This window comes from Nicotiana tomentosiformis, chromosome 10 (genome assembly GCF_000390325.3).
Source record: "Nicotiana tomentosiformis chromosome 10, ASM39032v3, whole genome shotgun sequence".
Classification (NCBI taxonomy): Eukaryota; Viridiplantae; Streptophyta; class Magnoliopsida; order Solanales; family Solanaceae; genus Nicotiana; species Nicotiana tomentosiformis.
Window position 1 is genome coordinate 71118503 of NC_090821.1, and position 9046 is coordinate 71127548.

At 37.5% G+C, this 9046-nt stretch overlaps 1 non-coding gene across 1 annotated transcript; it reads right to left on the reverse strand.

Moving 5' to 3' along the window:
• Positions 1 to 4043: 4043 nt before the first annotated feature.
• LOC117276913 (small nucleolar RNA R71) lies at positions 4044 to 4150 on the reverse strand. The gene has a single exon (XR_004507177.1). It is a non-coding gene; the product is annotated as a small nucleolar RNA R71 (small nucleolar RNA).
• Positions 4151 to 9046: the final 4896 nt, after the last annotated feature.

The following is a 9046-nucleotide window of genomic DNA, read 5'->3' on the forward strand; positions in this document are numbered from 1 at the left end:
AATCAAGTAGCCGATGCCTTGGCGAAGCACGTAACAACACTGAAGAATGCTATCTTCTATGAGAGCTTCCAGCAACTGCCTGGAGGAGCAAAGGGTCCCTTCCAACTTGATAAATGGCAATTACCAAGTTTTAGAAGTAGATATGATAAGGCTAATTTCTTTGTAAGTTGAATGTAATTACCCTGCTGATTATGGGAGTCATTTTGTCCATAGGCTACCCATTTTTGAAGAATGGTCTGGTACACCATTCTTGTGTTGTATTTTGTTGTAACGCAGAGGTTTTGGCCTAGTCTCCCTCTTTTTACATGATATACAACACCTACACTGCAACACGCAGGGTAGTATTTAACCAAAAAAAATAAATCAATATATCACAAGGTAATGTTATGCATTCAATATGAATTACGAGGAAGTTCTATGTATATGACATTATGGCGTTTTAAGAAAGATAGTTATTAAAAGATATGATTTTACGTTACTTTTCAATAATAAAAATATGGAATAACAAAATGTATAACAACTCAAATTATTGTACAACGATTAGGGAAGAGACAAGTTATGAGGTAGAGGATCTTCAATTGCAAATGGTAAGTGAAATTCACTATTGCTTAATCCCTAATGTGCATGTGTTGTTTGTTTGAATTTCCAATTCAGTTTCTGTTAATTTCTGGTTGAACAATAAAAATAACAATTATGACTCAGTCCCAAACAAGTTGGGTCGGCTATATAAATCGTCACTTTTCCATTTAAGCTTTATTTATGTCATCACATACCAAATAAAAATAAAAATAAAAATAAGTTGAATATATATTGTGTAATATGAGATTGTTGGTGTGGATTTGTTTCATCTTACTTCTACTTTATCCTTTCGACTCTCAGTTGAACTCAGGACTTGCACATAGATATGCCTTAGAATTGTCTCCTGGAGAACAAAGAATATGAGCAGTAGAATCAGTGCTAAAAGATGCTTTGGAATCGCCCTTGATAAGGATCTACACAAGAAGGCCAAATACCAGCTATCAACAGTAGAAATGCACGGATATGTTATACAATATTCTATAATTTGGTGGATCACTTTGATAAAAACAAAGATTAAGGTACAACAATTACATATTTTTAATACACGGATTTGTTGCATATGTTTAGCACATTCGCAATTTATCCATATATAGTAAACTTTATGATAATTCCAAAATCAAATTTCTTGAGTGAGCTGATCTTGTCATGTTGCAAGATATATTTGGAAGTGCATACATTGATTCCTATCTTGTGACTGGACAAAGTAATCACGAAGAACTGCTACTGGCATTATAAGCATTCGAGAAAGTTGTAAGTTTTTCTACCTTGTTTAATATGTATATATTATCATTTTCTCCTTGTCATCTTCTGAAACAGGTAAAGTTACTTTCATTAATAAAGTACTTGCAAAACTACAAAAAACAAAATGGCGTCTGTTCATCTCCATAGTATTCCAAAACTCGAAATACTAAGACAAATCACCAATATATCACACTATATACTACTAGAAATTCGGAAAAAATCGTCCAAAAAAATCGTCCAAAAAACCCGACCAAAATCGATCGGTAATGGCCAATAACTATCCAAAATACGGTCATTTATGTGTGGTCAGTATTTTAAAGGTCGAAAGAGCATACCGACCAAAGTTGGTCGGAAATTACCGATCAACATTGGTCAGTATCCTTTACACGACCATCTGACAATTTAATTGACTTACCGACCTTCAAAATACCAACTGATGGTAGGCTATAATCTCGTGTTTAGGTCGCTTGATAAACTTCAATTTACTGCACTTTAATTGAGTTTGAACTTTAATCGCTAGTGTTTTGCACTAATTGTGTATTTTATGCCTTGTAGGAGTGATTCCGTTCTATGTAGATGTTATGGAATGAATTCGAGTGATTTAGAGCTTTGAAGTCTGAGTAAATGCCCAAGGGATTAAGCCGGAATCGCGTTCGGGGGTCGAGGACTACATCTAGATATCAAAAATCAAGGAAAAGGTTGGACTCTGAGAAACTTCCACAGCCGCGGCGCGTCGCGCGCTGCAGCTGCCCAATTTTCTTGAAGTCTGTCAGAACAAGCTCTCTGAAGTTTTCCATAACTGCCCCGCGTGGTGCGTCGGCCCATGGGGCGCGCCTGTGCAACGTTTACAGAGTTATTATCCCAGTTCGCGCAGGAAAATGTATTTTCGTCTGGGCCCGATCCTACTTAGTATAAATACATATAAAACGTTATTTTAAGGACTTTTGACAAATCTTAGACCTAAGGAAGTCAAGGAGGAGGTGGAGAAGCAAAAGCACAAGGAGTTCACAATCCTCACTCAAGACAAGAGTTTGGATCATTTTATATTTTTCTTTATATTTGTGATGAATTACTCCATATCCATCGAGTAGTTCCCTTTAGGGTTTGATGGATTTGGAGCATTGATATTTGGTCGTGGATATTAACTTTAGTTTTTATATATTGAATCGTTTTTGACGTTTTAATTGTACCATCTATATTCACATGTTCATGTAATCGAAAGAGACATAACTTGTGATATCTTTGTATTATCTTATTGGTTGAATTCATTAATTCTTCTTAGTAATCGCAAGAGGCTAGTTCAATTATTGATTAAACCTAGTTAGGAGGATAATCGAGAGAGGTTCTCCTAATGACCCAACCACTACGAAGTCTTGCATATCTTCACCAAGCTTACATTGTTTCAGATTGTGAGGTTGAGACTTAATCGAGAGAGGAGTTTCTACTAAACGTTTGAACTAATAATTGAGTAAATTTGAGAGACTCACTTGAACATTAGAAGTGAATTGACTAGAGTTAAATCCCAGACATTTATCTTGCACCTATCCAATCAATCCCTATTTCTCCCATTGATATCTTCCTTGTTTACTTTTGTTTCGATTGTCATTCGTCAATTAGCTTTAGATTCTTAGTTAAATTTAGTTTTTCATCACATAATTCTAAACTGTTGATTATCTTGGATAGCAATCTAGCTACAAACTACGATAATACTGTTTAACTCTAATCCATGTGGATACGATATTATATTATACTATATTCGACTAGCGAGCATATTTTAGTGTGTGTTTTAAGCTCGTCAAATTTTAGTGCCGTTGTCGGGGATTGGCAATCAATAGTGTTTGAAATAGTTTGTAGTGCTAATTCAGGAATTAGGTTTTCGTTAAATTTTGGCGTTGTTGCCGGGGATTGGCAATCAATAGTGTTTGAAATAGTTTGTAGTGCTAATTTAGGAATTTTTATTTTTATTTTATTTTTTCCTTTTTACGTTTGGTGTTCTTTAACTGTGCGCAAGCTACAGGTTAGATTGGTGTATGACTCGATCTTCTGGGAAGGAAGTGCTACCATACGAACCAGAAATCGAGAAACAACTGCGACAGCTGAGGAAGGAAAGAAATTTCATCAAGACATTAGAAAAGGTTGGGAAATGCTCAACCAAAGATATGGTTGGAAACGGTGATGATAATGTGGATTTGGCTGCGAGAGAGGCAGCCCAACAATTAGAGAAAACTGCAAGGGATGCTGAAGAAGCAACTATTATAGATGCACATCGTATCTATAAAGAAGAGAGGGGTCACAGACTTAATCAAAATCAACCCATGGGTGTAGGCCAGTTTAGAAACTTAGCTCCTGGTGCTAGGAGACCACTTGGTGATTACGCTAGACCGGTCTACAACCAGAGATTGTCAAGTATTTGACCACCTCCAGTGGCAGCGAACAATTTTGAATTGAAGCAAGGGTTGCTTCAAACTCTTCAAAACTGCTATGTCTTCAAAGGAAAGATGAACAAAGATCCAAACAACCATCTAATGGACTTCGAGGAGATCATAAACACCTTTTAATATAATAGTGTTTCACAAGATGTAGTCTACTTAAGGTCATTCCCCTTCACGCTGAAAGATGATGCAAAGCAGTGGCTTCGAAGCTTGCCCCAGGGATCGATTAGAACATGGGAGGAGATGACCAGAAAATATCTTGATAAATATTTCTCCTCAGTTAAAACCGGCAACTTTAGAATTGAGATCCATATCTTTTACCAGAAAGATACTGAAATGGTTTTTGAAGCTTGGGAGAGGTTTAAGGAGATAGTCAGAAAGTGTCAACATAGCGGAATTGAACTCTGGATGCAACTCCAGGATTTTTGGGATGGGTTAACATCGGCCTCGCGCAGAACATTAAGCAATAAAACTGGAGGTCCGTTGACGAAGAAGACACCAGAGGAGATAGTCACTATTCTTGATAGGTTATCTGAAGATACAAATCAGTGGCCCTCTGAAAGTGCTGAAAGAAGAAGGGCGAATGGTGTTAACCAGGTTGATGCTAACATATCTGTGTAGGTACAATTTGATGTTATGGCGAAGGAGATAAGGAAGCTAACCTTAGCTTCAATATAGAGTGAACCTCATGCAACTTGTGATATATGTGGAAGAGTACACCCTACTCATGAATGTCAAGCCTCAACTGAGGAAGTTAATTATGTGGGTAATTATAACTTCAATGCAATGGGTCAGAAGCACCTCGATTTTTCATGGAGTTCACCTTGGGGTACAACAAATGCATGGCAATAAAATAACTCCAGATTTCAAGGAGCTCCTAGTTTTGTGAATCAGGCGAGGCCGCAGTTTCAGCCTCAACAGCCAATTCAGTCTGGGTTAGAAGATCTAATGAAGTCATTCATTGTCGAGACTTATGAGAGATTAGAAGCTCATGGCGCAGCTATCAAAGAACTTGGGACAGGCTTGAGTAACTTGGAGAGACAAGTGGGACAAATTGCAACTATATTATCTGAAAGAATCCCAGGTACTTTGCCTGCTGATACTGAAAATAATCCCAAAGAAACGGTGAATGTTGTGACCTTGAGAAGCGGGCAAGTGTTGAAAGATCCCACACCAATCCAAAAAGAGGTGATACCTAAAAAAGAAAGTCGGAAGGAGCTGAAAATTAAAGATGGTAAGAAGAAGAAAGGTAAGAAGGGAGTAGAGAAAAAGAAGAAGGAGGAAACTTCAAGAAGGGAGGAATTTAATGAAGAGACCGATCACATGCCTGCTCTACATTTTCACCAAAAGTTATATAGAGAAAAGTTGGACAAGAAATTTGAGAGATTTTTGGATATGCTGAGACAGGTTAATATAAATCTGCCATTCACTAAAGTTCTCTCACAAATGTCAGTTTATGCCAAATTCTTGAAGGAGATCCTGACAAAGAAGAAGAAGATAGAAGAGACCTCAGTGGTCAAGCTCACAGAGCATTGCAGTGCAATCTTGTAAAACAAACTCCCACAAAAGTGTGGAGATCCAGGGAGTTTTACTATACCTTGCTCTTTAGGCACCCTTAACTTTGATAAATCTTTATGTGATCTTGGTGCCTCGATTAATCTAGTGCCTTTGTCTATATATAGGAAGCTGAAGAGTGAGGTTGGAGAGATAAGGTCGGTACCAATATCTTTGAGCCGGTTAACCAAACAACTCTGATACCCTAGGGGATAATGGAAGATGTCTTAATGCGGGTAGATAAGTTCATGTTTCCTGTAGACTTTATAATAGTAAATATGGAAGAGAATAAGGAGGTCCCTCTCATCTTAGGAAGACCATTCTTAGTAACGGGTAGAGAAATTTTAGATATACATGATAGAAAACTCATGCTTAGAGTGGGGGTGGAGACTGTAACTTTTGATATGATTGTAGAAACGGGGGTGAAAAAAGAAAAGCGAGTTGCAAGTGTTGAGTGGAAAGTGAAAAGTTCAAAAGAGAAGGCTGGAGCGAGTGAGAAAGATAAGTGTAGGGTGTACCCCAAGAAGGCTGACAAGAAGTTGTCTGCATGGATGTGTGCACTAGTTCGGGCGCGAAGAATAGAGCCCAACTTCGACTCAGACCCCGACTAGAGATTCAGGGAAGTTTCCTCTAACTTATGTTTTTTAATTGTGTGTTATGGGGACATGCCACAACTTAAAGTGTGGGGTGGGGGATAATTGTATGTTGTATGTATATGTGTTAGTTTTGTTAGTTGTAGTAGTTGGAAAATTGAAAACAAACCATAAAAATTGAAAAAACTTTTATTTTTTCTGACGACGGATATCATTCGACAGGTTTCTTGAGGGATTAAAGTTGAAAGGAAAAGACCAAAAAGACTTTCTTTTGTTAGGTAGTGTAATAATTCCCCCTTGGTTTTTCTTTGTGACGTGGTTCTTTTTCAAGAGTTTTGTTTGAACCGGGTGTAGTTAGTTTTTATTTTTGTTAGGTGTAGGAATCTTTGTGCTATGTTTTGAGTTGAAGGCAATATCTCTTGACTTGGTTATACCTTGAGAATAGTGAGTGCTTTAGTTGTGATGCTTAGGCTCAATTTTTGACTCTTGTATAAGTACCTTAAATTGTATGATCTTAACTTTGCTTAACCTCTTTGACTAGAGTGTCTTGATAGTCCGATCCTGAGTGAGTTATGTGCCATGTGTGTGTGAGGTTTGTGTTATTCTGTGCATTGCATTTGATGTCTAGAACTTGCCATGTATGTTTGCAAAGTGAAATAGTAGTTTTATTCAGTCTTGGAAGTGATATAGGCATTTCTTTGTTGAACCAGTTATATGCTCTTATCCACCTAATTGTTATGTTAGTTTACCCCTTTGAGCCTGTAATCTTGTTTCTTTGGCAACCACAGTATAAGCCTTACCCATTTGTTTTGAATTGACCATCTATTTGAACCTTGTATTTCTCGTGAGCACTTGAATTTAGTATGAACTTTGTAAAAGTTGAAGTGTGGGGTGGTTGGTTTGGCGTTTGAGTGGAAATAATGAAATATTTAGAAAGGTGCAATGTTTTGAAAAAGTAAGAGCCATTTGAATTGAAAAAGAAAAAGAAAAAAAAATATTGTATGATTGTGCAAAATATTCCATGATAAGTGGTAACTCTTATTGTAATTGTGCTTAAAGAAGTGGGAGTTAATGTATAATGATGTTAAGTTGGAGTATGGTTTGACATAAGTGTGGGGTTTTGAATGTTAAATTGTATGTATTAATGTGCTTAGGGAGGTGTTGTCACTCTTATATCTAAATGCATCATACCCGTCCTGCAGCCTATATTACAACCAATTAAAGTCCTACTTGATACTTGACTGAATGAGCTCGATTAGTTGCATAGTACACTATGGGCAAGCCTATGGTTCATCTTTTGTGGCATATGAATGTTGTTCTGGGAGAGAGTGAATTCTTTTTATCTTGAGTTCCTAATTGTTCTAAATTTTATTGTGTGTGGAACTACTCTCTATTGTTGTGTGAGGGCACTTGCTTCATGAAGGAAAGGTAATGCTTGACATCTATGTTGAGTAAGTGAGCGAGTTATAAATGACGCGTAGTACTTCTGAGTCAAATCTCTAGGCAAGAATGTTATGCTACTGTGCTTAGTCTATTTTAAATATTCTTGGTTTAATGAGTTAGAGGAGTTGCTAAATAAGGTTATGTATATAAAAAAGTGTGGTTTGATTGCTCGAGGACGAGCAATGGTTTAAGTGTGGGGTGTTGATGGTAGGCTATATTCTTGTGTTTTTGTCGCTTATTACACTCCAATTTACTGCACTTTAATTGAGTTTGAGCTTTAATTACTAGTGTTTTGCACTAATTATGTGTTTTATGCCTTATAGGCGTGATTCCGAGCTATGTAGATGTTATAGAATGAATTTGAGTGATTTGAATTTTTTAAGTCTGAGTAAAAGCACAAGGGATTAAGCCAGAATCGCGTTCGGGGGTCGAGGAATACATCTGGATATCAAAAATCAAGGAAACCACTGAACTCTAAGAAACTTCCACAACCGCGGTGTGTGGGGCGGTGCGTGGCACGCCGCGGCTGCCCAATTTTCCTGAAGTCTGTCAGAAAAAGCTCTCTGAACTTTCCCACTAATGCCCCTCATGGCGCGTCGCCCCATGCGGTGCGCCTGTGCAATATTTACAGAGTTATTATCCCAGTTCGCGTAGGAAAAAGTGTTTTCATCTGGGCCCGACCCTACTTAGAATAAATACATATAAAAATGTTTTTTTATTGAATTTTGACACATCTAAGACTTGAGGAGGCTAAGGAGGAGGTGGAGAAGCAAAAGCATAAGAATTTATCAATTAATCCTCACTCAAGACAAGAGTTTGGATCGTTTTATGTTTTTTTTTTTTTTTTATATTTGTGATGAATTACTCCATATCCATGGAGTAGTTCCCTTAGGGTTTGATGGATTTCGTGCATTGATATTTGTTTGTGGATATTAACTCTAGTTTTTATGTATTGAATCATTTTGGACATTTTAATTGTACCATCAATATTCACATGTTCATGTAATCGAAAGAGGTATAACTTGTGATATCTTTGTATTATCTTGTTGGTTGAATTCATTAATTCTTCTTAGTAATCGCAAGAGGCTAGTTGAATTATTGATTAAACCTAGTTAGGAGGATAATCGAGAGAGGTTCTCCTAATGACCCAATCCCTGCAACGGCGCCAAAATTTGACGAGCTTTTCTAAACTAACATTCTCCCCCTGAAGTGGATACCAGTTGACGGTAGGCTATAATCTCGTATTTTAGTCACTTATTACACTCCAATTTACTGCACTTTAATTGAGTTTGAGCTTTAATCGCTAGTATTTTTCATTAATTGTGTGTTTTATGCCTTGTAGGAGTGATTCCGAGCTATGTAGATATTATGGAATTAATTCGAGTGATTTGGAGCTTTGAGGTCTGAGTAAAAGCCCAAGGGATTAATCCGGGATCGCGTTCAGGGGTCGAGGACTAAATCTGGATATCAAAACTCAAGGAAAAAGCCGGACTCTTAGAAACTTCCACAGCCGCAGCGCGTGGCTCACCGCAGCTACCTAATTTTCTTAAAGTCTGTCAGAACAAGCTCTCTGAAATTTCCCACAATCGCTCCGTGTGGCGCGTCACCCCATGCGGCGCGTCTGTGCAATTTTTACAGAGTTATTATCCCAGTTCATGCAAGAAAATATGTTTTCGTCTGGGCACGACCCTACTTAGTATAAAT